At 37.5% G+C, this 18064-nt stretch overlaps 1 long non-coding RNA gene across 1 annotated transcript; it reads left to right on the top strand.

Annotated features, from left to right (window-relative positions):
- Window positions 1-7206: 7206 nt before the first annotated feature.
- On the top strand, window positions 7207-8141 carry LOC309841779. Its single transcript, XR_014299308.1, has 2 exons — window positions 7207-7292; window positions 7896-8141. It is a non-coding gene; the product is annotated as an uncharacterized lncRNA (long non-coding RNA).
- Window positions 8142-18064: the final 9923 nt, after the last annotated feature.

Below are 18064 nucleotides of genomic sequence, written 5' to 3'. Positions count from 1 at the left end.
AACGTGGATGGGGATGCATAATTAAGCCTGTAACAACAGTATGGCTATGTTTGAGGGTACCTCTGAGAAAACACATGAAAATGTGATATGAGCAGGATATGTAGATCTGGACTTCAGAGAAGAGGTCTTAGCCAGAATTACAAATTGATGTTGTCTATATATGACTGATAAGTGAAGTCAGGAGTGTAGATGCTTTCACCAAAAATACAGAGCAATGAAGAATGGAAGAATGAGAAGGAGAATTGGTTATCCAAAGTTCAGAAGGAAGAGGAGGAGGAGGAAGGGTAAAGGAGGAGATGGGGAAGTTTTAAAGATGGAAAAACCTTCAAAGGACACAAAGAAGCAGCAGTCAAAAGCATGAGGGGAAAAGAAAAGAAAAGTATGAGATCCTGGAAGCCATAGAAAGGGAATGTTTCAAAAAGGGTGAGTGGCCAACTATGTTAGATGCTTTAGAAATGGCAAAAATTATAAATCTAATAAGAGATACTGACAGGTAAGTAGATAAATAATAATACAAGACAGTGTTAAAAGAGAAATGGGACCATGGAGGGCCTTTGTTTATTCACTTTTTAAATTTTTAAAAATTTTTATTTTTTAAGTCATCTCTATACCCAACATAGGGCTCAAACCCACAACCCCAAGATCAAAAGTTGCACATTCCACTGAGACAGCCAGGTGCCCCTCATCATTTCATACATATTTATGCAACAGGCACTGCAATCAGTATTTGGAGCCTAACAATAAAAATGATTTAAAAAAAAATGTACCTGCCCCAATGACCTCAACATTCTAATCAGATTTAGAATAAAATAATCAGGCATTTAAAACAGAGCCAAGTGCAATAATAGGTGTATTTAACTTCTGAAGAATTAGAGTTTTTTATAAGAATAAGGGGAAAAAGGGCAGAAGCAGAGACTAAGGCATTTCTAATAAAAGGAACAACTATTCCCCCAAGCACTGAGTCATGAAAGAGCCTTAGTGTTCTGGTGAGCAGAGATATATTCAATACTAAGAGAGCTGTAACATGAAGAACAAAGAAATGGATGTGTAAATACACATGTTGAAGTTATGAGAGAATGTCCATGCCAAACTAAGAAATTTACATTTTTTCATTATCAATTGTACCCATCAGAAGTTTTTAAACAGGAATAAAATAGTCAATTTTGTATTCTAGAAACATCATTGACAGTAGACTGGAGGACGGATTGGAGTGAATGGAAATTACTAACAGGCACACCTATTAAGATTCTGTCGCAGTAATCCAAAAGAGAGGTAATGAAAGCTTTACTGAATTGGTGGCAAAAGGATATAGAAGAAAGGGCCACCCAGGGCAACATTTGTAATACAAAATTGCCACATTGTATTCCCGAAAAGAGTGGGAGGGGGAAAAACAGAGTCAAGAAAGAGAAGTCAATAAAACAATAAAGCAAAGCAAATGAGATGCTTTTATTGAAGAACACAGGAGACTGAAATAGTCTGGATGTTCAAGAATGTAATTGAGGTGAGATAATATTTTGAAACAATAATCGTGCTTCTCCCCTGCATTCAGGCTCCAGGGAGGGCATTGTACACTATCCCACTCACAGTTGGATTGCTACTGCAAAAATGCACAGAAATAAAAAAAGAGAGCCCGTGTTAGCATTTTATTCCAAGACAGAATTTTGAAATAGACAGTACACACAAGGTTTTTGAAAGAAAAGCTTTTAAACTGTGAGATCTTGATTTTACAGATGAAAAACTCTAAGAAGGACATAAATTTTAAGCTTTAAATAATAAACAAAAATCTAAGCTTGGTCAGAGTCAACTTTTTCCACCTGCCAGAAAGGAAGTAAACTTTCCTTGGGCTGGAAAGAAGAAAAAAATCAGAGAAGAAACTAATATTTATCTACTGATATAAGAAGAAATAAAGATTTATATTAATACGAGACTCTGAGAAGTGGAGCTTCTGTGATTAAAACCTTTGAGTGGGTGGGTGGGTTAAAGTAAGGACAATAAATCACCAAGATTGGGGATTCAAGAGCCTTGAAGACCTAAAGATCTATGCCAGTTTAGTTTAGTTTTAACACAGTACAAATGAAACCATCAACCTCCCATGTCCCTGCATTGGCATGAGAGAGTATCAGAAAATTTCTGTGTCTATATTGGGAATATCTCAGCAGTAAATGACAAAGGGCCAAGACCTAGCTGGGTGCATCGCAGAGACCAGATAGATGCCCACCAAGACAAATGCTGATGACCAGGAACCGACATTAGTAAGGCTGCAAAGCAGACATCGGCAAGTATGGGCATAAATCAAATAAAGCCCTACCTTTCCCTCCCACCCACCCCACCTAATTATGCCCCCAGAGCTTAAATGCAATCTCAGGTGGCGGCAGAGGGAGAGATTCTGAATCAAGACGGAAACTAATCTGAAACTCTCTGCCACTAAGCTGTAAGACTGGTTATAGAAAAATAAGGATCTATTTTCATTTGTAGTATTTCAGTAAGTGATGGACAATTTCTTCTAAAACTCAGAAGTATAGGCTGGACCCGATATCCCAGTTGGGAGTCCATGATCAGACAGACGAGACACTGAAGCTCCAGGAATGGAGGAGATCAAGAGTAAGGAGGACACAGCCCTCGGTGCTGTAGCATTCAGGGCACAAGCAGAGAAGGGCCTAAAAATAGAGGTAAAAATCTCTTCCCCAACTCATTTACTCAGAGATGAAATGAAAAGCGTACTCATAAAAGAGAGGACAAAAAGTTCCAGGTCACCAGAATCAAAAACCGTTTGGGAGGGATTCGCGATACAGGCAAGTGACAGTTGACCTGGCCAACAGAGGTTCATGGGAACAGTAAAGACAGAAGGCAGATTCAATAGGTTCAGAAGAGAATGGGAGAATGACAAAGTGAAGACAGCAGGTAGAGGCTGTATTTTTTGGGGAACAGTGTAGGAGGGAAGGAGAAGGATGAGGAAGGGCTTTGAAGGTGATATTCGGTTTAAGAAATGTTTTGAGTTTTTATCTGATCTTTATTTTCACTCTGAAGATTCATTTTCATTTTATTTTGTGGTAGGCATGAGGAAAGGGAGTATTACTGAGGATGGAAAAGGAGAGAAAAACAGGAAAGGGATGAGGAGTGATTTAGGAGAGTAGTTGTGAGACTGTCCGTGCCAAGTAAGCCATAGCGTCTTGGAACGGAGCGATAGGAAGGCACAGATGAGTGAAATCGGAATGAAAACTGGAACAAGAAGTAAAGAAGTGAATTCAGTGAATTCCGCTATATTTTCCCCAGGAAGATGACAAGGAGCAGTCACCTGTGGGTAAAGAAGACAGAAGGAAAGGAGGGGTGCCCAGGAACTTGATAATCCCAGCATAAATAGGTTGCAGAGTTTTTCTGAAACTTACTGAAAGTTAAACCTTAAAACCTTAGCATTACCTGGCAACGCAGTTATTTTCCACCACAAAACTGGTGAATCACTACACATACAAAGGAACCTAAGATGCAGGTTGCTCAGCTGAAATAAATAAGTAAATAAACAATTGCAGTTCAATGTGATAAGTCCTTGACAAGGGGGATATATATTAGATGCTATGTACGTAACCATTAGCTGTTGTTCGAGAAGGCTTCACAGAAGACATGACATTATATTTAGGATTTGAGGAGGAAGTTTTAGAAGGGAACAAGGAAAGGCAGATTTCCAATTACAAATATGATATGTAGAAATCACAGAATTATAAAAGGAATTGGAAATTTCAGAAGATGATGTAAATTTGATAGGATTCTAGAATGAGATAAGGAGAAGGGATAGTTGGAGACTGTTATTCTAGAAAGGTAAAACTAGAGACTGCAAAAAATTTTTCCCGAAGTTCCTTATGGTTTTACTTCAATGATTTTGTTCTTTTTAGTATGTTGGGAAGTCATAGGAAAGGAGGAATCACGCTAAGGTGAAAATAGTATGTTTTATGATCTCAGTACTAGAACATGTTCAAAGGGAGGGATGGAAAAGATACTCTACCATCATGCTGCCAACAGCCAATTAAGTCTTCAGGATCAATAGCTGTGTAGATACAGATAGCTACATAGCTGAGGAGTGAGAGGGAAAGTGAGAGAGTGTGACACATATTGATAGATGTCTTTCTCTTGAAACTGCTGACATTTCTTAGTTTCCTCTTTGGAAGTCATCGTTAAGACCATATTGCAGAGTTGTCAGTTGAAAAGAAAATATTTCCTTTGGCTACAAATGGAGAGATATTTATGTTGATCCAGAAAAGACTAATTTGCAGATAACGGCACACCAGATGGTAGCAAGTGGTTTGTGCAGCAGTCTATTATAGTTTGATAATCACAATGTACTAAGTGATACTCTTTCTATGGTGCAACATTGGAATGATAGAATGAAGAAACTGTTTAAGAATACCATGCCTAAAAAGAATGTAGTGGATTTCAATCCTGAAGATCTAGAAATATAAAACATTCAAGAAAAGAGATCTCTGGGGGAACCTGGGTAGCTCAGTGGGTTAAAGCCTCTGCCTTCGGCTCGGGTCATGATCCCAGTGTCCTGGGATCAAGCCCTACATCGGACTCTTTGCTTAGCGGGGAGCTTGCTTCCTCCTCTCTCTCTGCCTGCCTCTCTGCTTACTTGTAATCTCTGTCTGTCAAATAAATAAATGAAATCTTTAAAAAAAGAAAAGAAAAGAGATCTCTGAACACTTTTGTTAACCTGCCAGGGTCTAACTCAAGAGTCTTCACTCTCTGGAAATTGCACTGTAATCCTAATCTGACCAATCTCTTTTACAACATCAGATCATCTTTTCTAATTCTATTTAGAAAAAGTAAATTGCCACCTCCACATTTGTTTTCATTTCTTTTTACTTCAGAAATGTGAACAAATTTCTTGAATCACCAGAATTTGTAAAAATAAAACTATCTAATCTCAGCTCCCCCTTGTTTTCTTAGAATTCTTATTTTTTTAATTTTCACAGTAGATGTTTCCCTTACCGAAAGTAGAACTCATTTTAATAGTCTACTAGTTACTATTGCTGTATTAAAACATCCTCCCAAACTGAGCAGCTTAAAACAACCATTTTATTTAGCTCAACAAGGACTCAGAGTCAGAAATTTAGGAAGGATACGAGGTGGCTGACTCTCTTGTGCTCCACAGTATCTGAGGCATCAGTTGGAATATGACCAAAGGACTAGGCATATCTAGAGAATTTGGTGCTGGGGTCAGCTAGTGGTGTCCTCACTCCCATATCTGGGGTCTTGAGTTGCAGCTACTGACAAGAGCTTCCCCTTGTGGCTGGACTTCCTCACATGGCCATAGCAGTGCCCTCACACTTCTTCCTGGGAGCAGGGTAAAAGCTCCAGCTCCTTTAATGACCTGGCCTCCTCAGTCACCCAGCATCACTTCCACTGAATTCTTTAGTTGTGAATGGGTCCCTAAGGCCAGCCCCAATTTTCCATGAGAGAAATGTCAAGGAATTTGCAGACATGTTTTAAAACCACTGCAAAGAAGGAAAGAATTGAGTCCTCTCATTGTTGTTCAATGGAATAAAGTTTCAGTTATACTAGGTGAGTAAGTTCTGGAGATCTGTTGGTCAACATAATGCCCATACTTAGCAATATGACATTATACATTTCAAAATTTGTTAAGAGAGTAGATCTCTTGCTAAGGATTCTCACCCCACCCCACACCCCCCCAGCACACACACACAAATCACGAACAAAGGGACACACGAAATGTTGGGAGGTGCTGGATATATCTATCAGCTTGATTGTGCTGAGGGTTCCACAAGCGAAACCTGTCCAAACTCATCAAATTGTATACATTAAATATGTGCAATTCTTTGTGTTTCAATTTTACCTTTATAAAGTATAAAAAACTATAAAGCTAGTTTTAAAAAGTGTAAGAATTAAGTCCATTATTAAAACCAGATTCTTCAAAGTAAGGAATCAGATCTATCATACAAAGAAACTTTCAAAGCTTTTCAAGGAGATATGGGCATTACACATCAAATTCTGTTTTTATTCTGAATGTATAGGTACTGGACCTCTGAATTTACCTGGGTCTCAGTTAAACATGTTCAGAGAATTCAAAATTAATAAAATATACTAGTTTTAGTAAATAAATACATAAATAAAATATACTAGTCCTACATACAATATAAAATCTCCTACCATATTTACTGAACTTCTTTTCTGAGGCCAATGTTAATAATGTCATTTAGAGTCACTTATATAAAAGTTCATGTTAAAAATTCCTTTAAAAGGGGCATCTGAGTGGCTCAGCCGTAAAGCTTCTGCCTTTGGCTAGGGTCATGATCCCAGGATCTTGGGACTGAGTCCCACATGGGGCTCCCTGCTCCATGGCAAGCCTCCTTCTCTCTCTTGCACTCCACCTACTTCTGTTCCCTCTCTAGCTGTCTCTCTCTCTGTCAAATAAATAAATAAAATCTTTTTAAAAAAGAATTCAGTATCAAGGAGAAATATGAGCATCTTTTAGAATCCGTAGGCTTCCTCCTTTACAATAAGGGTGGGTAAAACTGCTTTTAACTGACAGTTTGGAAGCTCAGTGTCAAATTTTACCCTCCCAAATAAGATTTATGTTAATGCATTACAATACAATATCAACTTCATTTTATCTTTTTCTGATTTTTCTGATTTCTCTCTATATCTATTTTATCAAACTTACAGTTTATGTCCTAATTTATAAAATATATCAAATCCTTTAGAAAGGGGATGAAGTATACTAAAATGGAAGTAAAAGAATACTTACATTATGGTTTCTCTGAATATGTAATCTTCTTTAACAATACCAAAGATTTTAAAAGCTTATAATATCATGGGATCCATATGATGAACATCTACATTTTTTAAAGTGAATTAAAAAGCTAGAAGGGAGGGGCACCTGGGGGCTCAGTGGGTTAAAGCCTCTGCCTTCAGTTCAGGTCATGGTCCCAAGGTCCTGGGATCGAGCCCCACATCAGGCTCCCTGCTTGGCGGGGAGCCTGCTTCCTCCTCTCTCTCTCTCTCTCTCTCTCTCTCTGCCTGCCTCTCTGCCTACTTGTGATCTCTGTTCAATAAATAAATAAAATCTTTAAAAACACAAAAAAAGCTAGAAGGGATTAGGTTAAATCTTTGCTAATGTTGTGATGTATCCTAGAAGTTGTTTCATTTTGATAAATCTTTATAGCTACTCTGTTTTCCATCTGTTTTTCTCAGAAATCAACTGGAAGACTGGAAATCTGAGTTCTAGGAGCTCCTCTCCGCACTCCACCGAGGACTCATCTGTGTATTTCTCATGTGCAAAGGTAGAGACTGGGGAAGAAAACTGGAGATTTTTGATCTTTTACTTTTTTGGACTTCAGATAAGTGAAGTTTGGATGTGATGAGGTAGAAGGGAGGCACTGATTTCTCATATATGGGAAGTATTTTTTCCACATGTTTAGTCCCCACAAATTCATGCTTTGAGGAAATAAAATAGGGTTAGTCTTCCAAATGGCAATGAAACAATCATGATTAAACATATTCTCTGTGCATTATAATTTTTAGAATTCAAATTCATTGTTACTAGTGCTTAGTAGAAAATGTAAGATTGCATTATAATTATAATGAGCAATTACGAATCTGAGATCCATTTCATTGCTGAAGCATTGAGCAAACAGAAATCCAGCAATTCTAATTTAACCAATCATAAAATCAGTGACAGAACGTTAGGAAACAAGGAAGGTAGCTTGTGTATTTGCTGTCAGAACAAAAGTCTTCCATTACCACCAATCAGATTTGTAGTCTAAGAAAGCAGTGGCGAAGAGCACAAGCTCTGATTAGACATAGAGAGCCCTGGTGCAAATCCTGGCTCTGCATCTAGACATAGTGGGTGCCCATGGTCCTGATATTTAACCTCTGCCACTCAGTTTTTTACAGGGAAACTGAAGAATAAATTCTTCTTCATAGACTGGCTTTGAGGAACAAATGAGAAAATTAATGAAAGTGCCAAGAACCATGCGTGGTGTTTAGGATTGTGTCCCACAACATGTTTCCATACATATTGATAAATATAGCATAAAACTGTTATATTGTTTTCTGTTCTTTCTCCATATCACATGTGCAAAAAATTATGTGCATGGTATTATGCAATAAAATATCATCTAATATCTCCAGGAATGAGTTTGAGACTCTATGTCACTTAATTTACATGGACCTTAAAAGCTTTAAAAAGAAATACCACAGCAACTTTCACCCTCAGCTTGTTCTTTTTCCTTAAATCATCTTACAGAGGATATCTGGAATCTAGTGGCACTTTGGTAGCATTCTACTTGCAAATAAGGAATGTGAAGCTGCTAACCCATTGCCCACTCAAAAATTTCGGTAGCCATAACATAAAATTCTGGGGCCTGGACAGTTTTGGCTGCAGTGGCCAACTAAACCTTAAAATTCTTAAGCAAACTCAGCTGACCTTCAGGGTAAGAACTGGCTAAATCCTATATTTTCAGGACCAACATGGAAGGATCCCAGCCCCAAAGATTGTCCATTCAACTCTTATTGTGCCTAGATATCTAAAATAGTCCTTTCATAATTACTCATAAAGTTTAACTACCTTGGGCGCCTGGGTGGTTCAGTGTGTTAAGCCGCTGCCTTCTGCTCGGGTCATGATCTCAGGGTCCTGGGATCGAGTCCCACATCGGGCTATCTTCTCAGCAGGGAGCCTACTTTCCTCTCTCTCTGTCTGTCTGCCTGCCTCTGTGCCTACTTGTGATCTCTCTCTCTCTCTCTCTGTGTCAAATAAATAAATAAAATCTTAAAAAAAAAAAAAAGTTTAACTACCTTGATAGAACTACTGTTTATTAAGCACCTACTATGTGCTAGAGACTTCTGTGTTTTCCATTTCTTTACCTCATTTAACCAAAGCCACAAATCCTTGACATAGAAAATGCTATTATTTCATTTTACACACAGGGGAACTAAAGCACAGGGAAGATAAGTTATAAGCACAACGTTCTAACATTATAAGTGTGGAACCTCTGAGGTTTTACTAATGCACAAGAGGAAAAATACTGAGGGAGAGGGAGGAGACACAAATTGCTCAACAAATAAGAAGGGAGAAAATGACCCAGTAAAAACTGGCAAAAGGTACTAAGCAAACACCTCAGTGAGTTCACAGTTTTGTCATGGGGCTATCCTGGGGTCCTCCTGGAGTCATTCTGGTAGACTTCTTCCATTCCCCAGGGACTTATTCTTGAAGGCAGAATATCCAAAGGATAAGACCTGGAATCTTTGCTCAAGATTTCTTCCCTATCAGCACTGAGCTAGCATTATACTCAAAACTGTAATTTTTAAGTAACTAACTAATGACATCCTTTACTGGTAATTTATTAGTCTGTAACACAGTCCATTTTAGAAAGTACCAAACAAATAAAGTATAATCAGTTTTTATAAATTTTCTCTTATTTCTGCAAAAGACTGTAGTTAGAGCTAATTAACATTTATTATACTCTGACATCTTCACCCATGTAAATTTTAAGTGCTACCCAAATGTCCTTTTTTTTTTTTTTTTTTCCTAAAGCAAATGCCAGATTGTTGACAAATGCTTTATTAGAAATAAGCTATGCCTGGAATTAAAGGATACTCTATTTTCATTTCAGCCAACAAGAGCTATTTAAAGCTGAATTCTAATGCGCAACATAGCTTTTCTAAGTGGCTTGCAAATCTTGGAATGTGTAAATCAACATCAGAAACTTGCTAGGCTACATTTCCCATGACTAAAGAAGCTTCCCAGAAAACAGAACAGAAGATCATCAGGAAGGAGACAGGAATCAACTATATCTTTGGCAGGTATTTAGTCCTAGTAAAGACCAACACTGGTCATGTTGGTCTTAAAACCTGATAGGAGTCAGTGTTGAGATAAATCTTACTGTTACTTACTGTTACTCTGCATTGATAATATTTTCTACTTGCTGTTACTCTTCATTGACAATATTTTCTACCACCAGATGAGGTGACCAGAAAGACATAGTATTAACTGTCCCATCAAATTTGCCAATTTGCTTTCACTCATCAGTGACCAGTCCCTTGAGTAGAGAATGATAAATGTGATGCTGAGTCCATGGGCTACATTCCCATATGGATCAACTTTCTTACATCCCATATTTTCACTGGGCTGAAATACTAATCAAACCACTTTGAAATATTTTCCTTTAATGACAAAAAAACGTTATTATTGTTATAATTATTTCTTGATGATTCCATTTTACACGTGTCCTACTAATTCTCAATCAGCAACATTATGGTTGTATGTCAAGAGCAGCATTTCTTCTTCACGCATTCAGTCAATAATTTTCTAACTGAGGCAAGCTATAGCTCTAAAGTATTTACAGAAGTGAGCAGGAAAAGTCCCTGCATTCATGAGTTTTATATTCTAGGAGGAGGCAAATGGCAATCACACATACACAAATAAAACTTTAGAGGGAAACAAGATAGGGTCATAAGAAAAATGTTCAAAGCTGCTGATGCTTTCAGTGGGGTTGTCAAAGAGGCTTGTCTTAAGGAGCTGGCAATTCAGCTGAGGTCTAGATGGTGAAATAGAGTCTGACACATCAGAGAGAAGGTTCCAGGCAAAGAAAACTGCAATTCCAAAGGCTCTGAGAAAGGTACATGCCTTGCCTGTCAGGAGCAGTGAGGACAGTGCAGCTGACACAGAGAGAAGCAAAGACCCACTGGAAAAGCCTCCTCCATTGTACAGAACTTTGAGGGACATGGTAAGAATAAAGATTGTGTTCCAATAATAGGAAGTCTTAAGAGGCTTTTACAAAAAGGAATAATAAGATTTGAAAAGCATTTAAAAAAATACCTTTGACTGCTGATTGGATAATGGCCTTGAGGTTTGGGGATGGGAACAAGTGGGGCAGTTGAAAGGTCCATTAGGAAACTTTTGATGTAGTGAAATTAAGGGATGATGTTGATTTCATGATAATGCAGTAAGGATGTTGTGAGGTCATTAGATTTGGGAAGTTGTTGGAGACAGAACCAATATGACTTCTTGATGCATTATGTATGGGATGTTAGAGAAACAGCATCAGACAGCATTAGCAGTTAATTCTAGGCTATAAAGTACTCACTGAGCTACTTACAGCAACAACAACAAAAGAAGAAGAAGAGGAGGAAGAAGGAGGAGGAGGAGGCGGGGAAAGAAGGAAGGAAGGAAGGAAAAGAAAAGAAAAAGAAAAGACTTGACTTCTTCTAGAGAAAGAACAACGTACATAACCATGAATGTAATAGAAAAATGTAGTGATGTGAGTTTTCGCTTTGTTTTATATTGCAAAATATATATATATATATATACTTAGAGATTGCAGTATGAACTGAGTGTAGGTTAATCCGTTTAAGGGATAGCTTTCAAACTATTCTGAAATTAAATTTACTGGAAGTTTTCATCTGCTTCACTCCTATGGCATTAAATGAAAATGCAAAATTCTCAGAGCATATGTGTGAACATATGGGATTCTCAATGTCTAACTCTTCACTGGTTTCATCATGCAACCTAATCTTTAGATTCTTGGCCAATTAAAATGTTCTATCTTCATCTTTCTCTTGAGGTTTTTGCTCTGGTAGTTGAATTCCTATTCTTTGTACACAATGCATACAACTGTTAGAATGGATTTTTAAATTGGCCATTTTCAGGGAAGTATGTGATTGACATCAAGATGGGAGAAGGTCAAAGCTTGTCCAACATGCCAACGACTGTTCATATTGTATTGATTCTAGTGAAAATCATTTTCAGCTGTTCTAAGCATATATCTTACTGTGTTTCCTAAACCCAGACAGACCAGGTTCAGAGCAGGGTACCATAATCCCGATCCCTAACAGAATTACTTTCATATAATTGCACTTTGTATATGCCTATCTATCCACACCAAAGGTGTTGTTGTTGTTTTAAGATTTTATTTATTTATTTTTCAGAGAGAGAGAAAACAAGAGAGCAAGCACAAGCAGGGAGAAGAGCAGGCAGAGGTAGAAGCAAGAAGCTGAGCAGGGAGCCAGATGTAGGACTCAGATCCCAGGACTCTGGGATCATGACCTGAGCTGAAGGCAGATGCTTAACTGACTGAGCCACCCAGGTGTCCCCACACTGAAGGTTTTTATAAAAAACAGTTCTCTGAAATTCACAGTTACATTCATTTTCAGGATTTGTAAATTTGATATTTGGGGTCACATAGAAAATACTTAAATAGGTCATTACAGAATGTATATTAATTTTTTTCTGTTCTTCTCCCCCCCCTCAAGTTTTACAGATTCCCTGTTGTATTCATTTTATGTAACTTTATGTAAACTTCTGGAAAGAAGTAAAGATTGGACAAAGTGCTTGACCTCTCTGGATCTCAGTTTCCTCATTCTAAAGCTTGAAACTGGATTACAAAGTCTCTTAAGATTCTTTCTTTCTGTAACTGTGAATATTCAGAAGATGAAATATGTACTTCAGCTTCCGAGAAGAGGGAACGGATTTTAGTATTCCTCAAATCCCAGTATAGAAGCAGCTGCTTACTCTGCCTACATAGAAAACCAGCTCTGCCTTCAGGAAATGGAAAATCCAATTCTTATCCCATCCTGTTAGGCTGCAAAGTCACACTCATTAGAACTATATGCTTCAAGCAACATCTTTGAGTTCTTAAGAACTTACGAGGTTATTTTAGGTGCCTATAGTTCTCTGATAGTTTTAAGCTGCACTACCTAGTTCAGTTTATAATTGAACCCCAAAAATGGATAAAGAAACAAATGTTTTTGTATCAGTCATAAATTTCAGGGGACTATTTTATTTTAGGTTGAACTATTGCCAGTTACCTCTGTTCTCTACTTTGTGAACCCAGAAAATCATAAAGTAAAATTGTTCCCCAGACCAGATATTGACTCTTATCATGCCAAGCTAACACAAACACAAAAAGAAACAAACAGCGGATGTAAATGAGCAAAAATGTGAAGGAGATACCACTCTGTAAATCAACAAGGAGCTATAAAGCAATGCGGCATTTTTTAAAGCTACTTTATGCTGTGCCTATGCCAAGAGCTCAAATCGCGGCTGGCTCCGAGCACTAACTATATTTCACCATCATCTATCATCCACTTGGGGTTTTTAAAGTGATTTGCAGACTGAAAAATGTTGGGGATGATGGCTTCTGAGTCTCCCATAGTACTGCAGTCAGCGTGGGAACTGAGAAACTGCCGGCCAACTGCCTCAAAAAGTGTGTCTTCCACTCCATGGTCTTGTCTGGAGACTAATTATTGTTTTAGATATCCCTAGGCTTTCCTGGGCATCTTGTATGAGGAGAACCTATTAAATTTTATGCCTTGGGATTTCTGCCCAACTTGTGAACTCTGCCATTAAGCCGAATCATTTTTCTACCTGCTTTGTCCCAGACCCTGCCTCCTTCCAAGAAGGGAGTTCACTTAAAAGTAAAATGCCACAGTGATTGGTAGTAAATAGATTAAAAAAATTATCCTTGTCCTGAGGATATCAATAAAATAGATACGTAAAATTTCAATTTCTGTTCCATATTCCTTATTTGCCATCTTGCTGATTTTCCCATATTTGAGTCCGATGTTTTCTGTTCTTTCATCGCAAAAGCAATGCCAAGTAACAAACTGAAAAACTACAACACAGATGCCTAATCATTGACTCTACTCTAATTTCTTTTAATTGCACTCTTTTGGTTAGATTCCCATGCAGAAACCAATAAAAAAAGATCGTTCACATTTATAAGGCCTGCAAATGTGAGCAGATTGTTTATGTGTGCGTGCGTGTGCATGTGTGCGCATGTGTGGATAAAACAGCTTATTAATCCTGACTTCAGACCTGCGCCTGCTTTTGAGTTGGATTGATGATACAGCTTCCCATCAATTCTTTCCACCTGAGAAACCTAGGAGGGGAAAAAAGCCTTAGGAAAAACCTGGGCTCACGTAAACTAAATTCAGAGAGGTCGTTTTTAACCATCTCCATCTGAAACTGTAGTTCCTATCACATAGAATATTCTACAACTTAGAACAATGATATTTTGTATCCATAATATATGTAATTAATAATAAAGTATAAGCTTAAGAAATTTAGCAAATCATTCATATGAGAAATAACCCAGGCTTCTAAACAACTGACCATTCATTAAGCTTATAAAATAGCCCAGTTGCATCACTCTTACTTCTTAACTTTGAGATAACGGAGGTACAGATACATTGCAAGTCACAGTTTTCTCACCCGAGGTGACTTGGAAGATTCCTATTTTCTCCTATTTTGTCAACCTTCTCTAAAATTAGAATTTCAGAATTTATATCTTAAATTCACAGAGTAACAATTTTTTTTAAAAATTTACCTTAAGTAATCAAATACCTGTCTTACATGCTGATTCAGGATCAACACGGAGGTTTTATTTTTTAAAATACAGATTTATAAAACTAACTCCAAAAACTATGATTCAGTAAGTCTGAGAAGGGTACAGAAAACTGTTTTGTTCTGTCACTTACATATTTTATAATACATTATGTTAATTGCATAGTTCACATGTAATATTTTGTATGTTAATTTTATACATGTTATAATATATCAATATATATTAATATCATATAAACTTTAAGATAAAGAGCATTAACAGAGATAAGATGTTCATGATGATATAATAATGACAAAGGGTTAATTCATATCAAAGCCATAACAATCATAAATATGTGTGTACCTAATAAAAGAGTTTCAAAATACATGAAGCAAAAAGAACAGAATTAAAGAGAGAAATACACAAAGCTACCTAATTGGCAGTTTTAACACCTCTCTCTTACCCATTGCTAAAACTAATTTTAAACATTCAGCAAAGACATAAGAAGTTCTGAGCAGCACTATCAATCATCTTAATTTAATTGGCATTTACAAAACATCACACCCTCCCGCAGAAAACCCTTTCTTTTCAAGTGCACATGGTAGGTAAACAGGATTAGAAAATACTCTGGGACAAAAACAATATCAATAAACTTAAATGTAATGAAATAGCATGTGTTCTCTAACCAAAACAGGATTAAATTAAAAATAAACAACAATAAGACATCTAGAAATACTGCTACTTTGGAGGAAAAACATAATTTTAAGCAACCCAAGGGTCAAAAAAGAAATTACAAGGAAAATAAGAAAATATTTCAAACTGCGAGATAATAAACATCTTAATATTAAAACTTAAAGGTAGAGCGATAGTAGTCCTTACAAAGAAATGTATTTTTTTTTTTTTAAAGATTTTATTTATTTGAGAGACAGAGTGAGAGAGAAAGAAAGAGAGAGAGAGTGTGTGCGCACAAGCTAGGGAAGAGGCAGAGGGAGAAGCACACATGCTGCTGAGCAGGGAGCTTGATGGGGGCCTCCCTACCAGGACCACTAGGATCATGATCTGAGCCAAAGGCAGATGCTTAACCAACTGAGCCACCCCAGTACCCCAGAAATGTATTTTTTTTAATGCTTATCATAGAAGACAAGTTGGGGCACCTGGGTAGCTCAGTCCATTAAGCATTCTCTCAGGGTTGTAAGATGGTGTCCAGTGTTAGGCTCTATGCTGGGAATACAGAGCCTGCTTAAGATTCTCTCTCTCCCTGTACCCCTCCCCCCCTCTTTAAAAAAAAAAGAAAGAAAGAAAAAAAACAAGCCGAAAAATATAGAATCACTAACATTAAGTTCCACCTTAAAAAGCTAGAAAAAGAAGTGCAAACAAAACCCAAAGCAAGCAAAAAACAGTGGGCCAGAAGACAGGCAAACAATAGAGGAAATTTACAAAGGCAAAACTACTTGCTTTGAAAAGATCAACAAAATGGATAAACCCACAGGAAAAACTAAAAGATAAAGGAAAGAACACTAACTATGTTTATGCATGACTGAGGATCCCTAGGTTTCTATCATAACTAATCAACATAACAACTTTGCTAATATAAAGTGTCCCCATTATTTGAATACATCAATTATCTCTTCATATTCACTTCTGAATAAGAAGTATTCTCATTGTGACTTACAGTAAAAAGTTTTCTCATAAGCCTCAATTCTTGAAATTCTATCAGGTAGTTGAAATATAACCTTATTTATGCATGCATGAGAGAACAGCTCCAATAATTAACTGATAGTGACAGCTATTAATTTACACACAAAACAATTACTAAGAAGTTCCGAATTGTTAAATTGTTAAATAGACTAACAGTTAATACAAATATTGAGCTCATTATCCAGACAACTTTAAAAATCATTTTCTTTTGAGACTAAAAATATGTAGAAAAACTATGATACTATAAATCAGAAAACTAGAGATTAGATTATATCTAATTTTAATATTTGTAGAATTATGTGCTGAGCTAGTACTGATAACACTAAACAAAATGGGTGCCTGGGTGGCTGGTTGAGGGACTGCCTTCAGCTCAGGTCATGATCATGGAGTCCCAGGATCAAGTCCTGCATCCGGATCCATACTCAGTAGGGAGTCTGCTTCTCCTTCTGACTCCCTTCCCTCTCGTGCTCTCTCTCTCAAATAAATAAATAACACTTAAAAAAAAAAAAAACACTAAACAAAATAGCACACAAGAACTCAATTTTATATTTAGTTGTTTAATTCAATCTGTGCTCTAAGTATTATTCTAAGAAAAACTCCTATTAGAGAATTTTTCATATCTTTTCAGGAAAAATTCAAAGTAGATTACCTGTTTGTCCCTCAAAATTTTCTAGAGGGAAAAAACTCTCCAAAATCAAGCATGAGAGTAAAATAATAACCCCCTTAAATCACACTAATAAAGAATAAAAGGAGTGTAAAGTAGAGAAAAAATAAGGCACTCCAAATATCCTCATTAAACTTCAAAAACAACAGACTTCAGCACAGTGTTTTTTAAAAAAAAGGCATTCCTGTCCCCTCCCCACCCCACCTTCCAAAAATGGCATTCCTGGAAGTTTGGAGTATAGGAAATTTCTATCAATATTCTACAAAAGCTTTTTAGAAGACTATTACAGATTGTCATTTATTTCTAGCAGATGAAGAGAGAGATTTTTTTATGGCCTATTAAAGTTAGAAATTCTGCTAGAAAATATGTTATTTCCAGGTGGGGCTGGATCAGAACAGCCTTCCTGCATCCCTCAAACTTAAAATTACAACCCAGAAAAAGCAAGAGAGAGAGAGAGGAGAGAGAGAGAAGAGGGCCTAATGGGCAGCCCAGGTTGTCCTTCCAACTCCTCTCCCCTCCCAAGGGATAGAGCTTTTAAGAGGACAAAGGCCAGGAGTGTCGCAATAATTGATATCTTCCTCCCTGGAAGGAAACAGCAGGTGCAGGAAAGAAGTTTTCCTTGGAAGTGGTGCTAAGGGCTTCTTTGTGCTGGGGCCTGACCTGGATACTGAGGATATGAAGAATCAGGCAAGGTCTCTGCTCAGGAGGAACACACGATACAGAGAAGAAGGTGATTTTCTCAACAGCCATCTAGATACCCTCTGGCTTTACTTCACTTCCTACTCTATCTTCCACTCGGTGCGACTACATCCTGCCCCAGCCACACCACTGCAATGGCTCTCACTGACCTGTATTAGACAGCATCGAGCTGGCAGCAGCAGATTGAATCCTTCTGACCTTCTTTACATCTCTGACCCTTTTTATCTCTGACTTGTAGACCTAGATTTAAAGGACATTTATGATTGATTATGATGAAGTTTTAGAATTCAAGTGAGGTCTGGAGCCGACAACCAAGAAAGAATTCTTACGACATCTCTGGGGCACAAAGGTGATTTTATTAAAGCACGGGACAGGACCCATGGGCAGAAAGAGCTGCTGCCCCGTGATCCCAAAGAGTGGCTGAGTATATACTCAGGAGTTGAGAAGGTGAGGACAAAGGGGGTGTTCAGAAGGGCTGACGTATTGTAAAGAAGACTTTCAGGACACTGGAGCCTTCGTTATTATCAAGCCAAGCTGTGTGTGTGGTTTTTTTTCTCTAATGAGGTACCAACATGAAGGTAGTTGGGAGTCTTCTGGAAGTTAGCTCTATTGTAAATCACTAGGACATTCGTAAACTGAGGGAGACCCCTGTCCTGCAAGGACCATTTGT

This window comes from Mustela nivalis (assembly GCF_964662115.1).
Source record: "Mustela nivalis genome assembly, chromosome: 10".
NCBI lineage: Eukaryota > Metazoa > Chordata > Mammalia > Carnivora > Mustelidae > Mustela > Mustela nivalis.
Note: the sequence above shows the minus strand (reverse complement) of the source record. Positions and strands in the feature narration are given on the sequence as shown.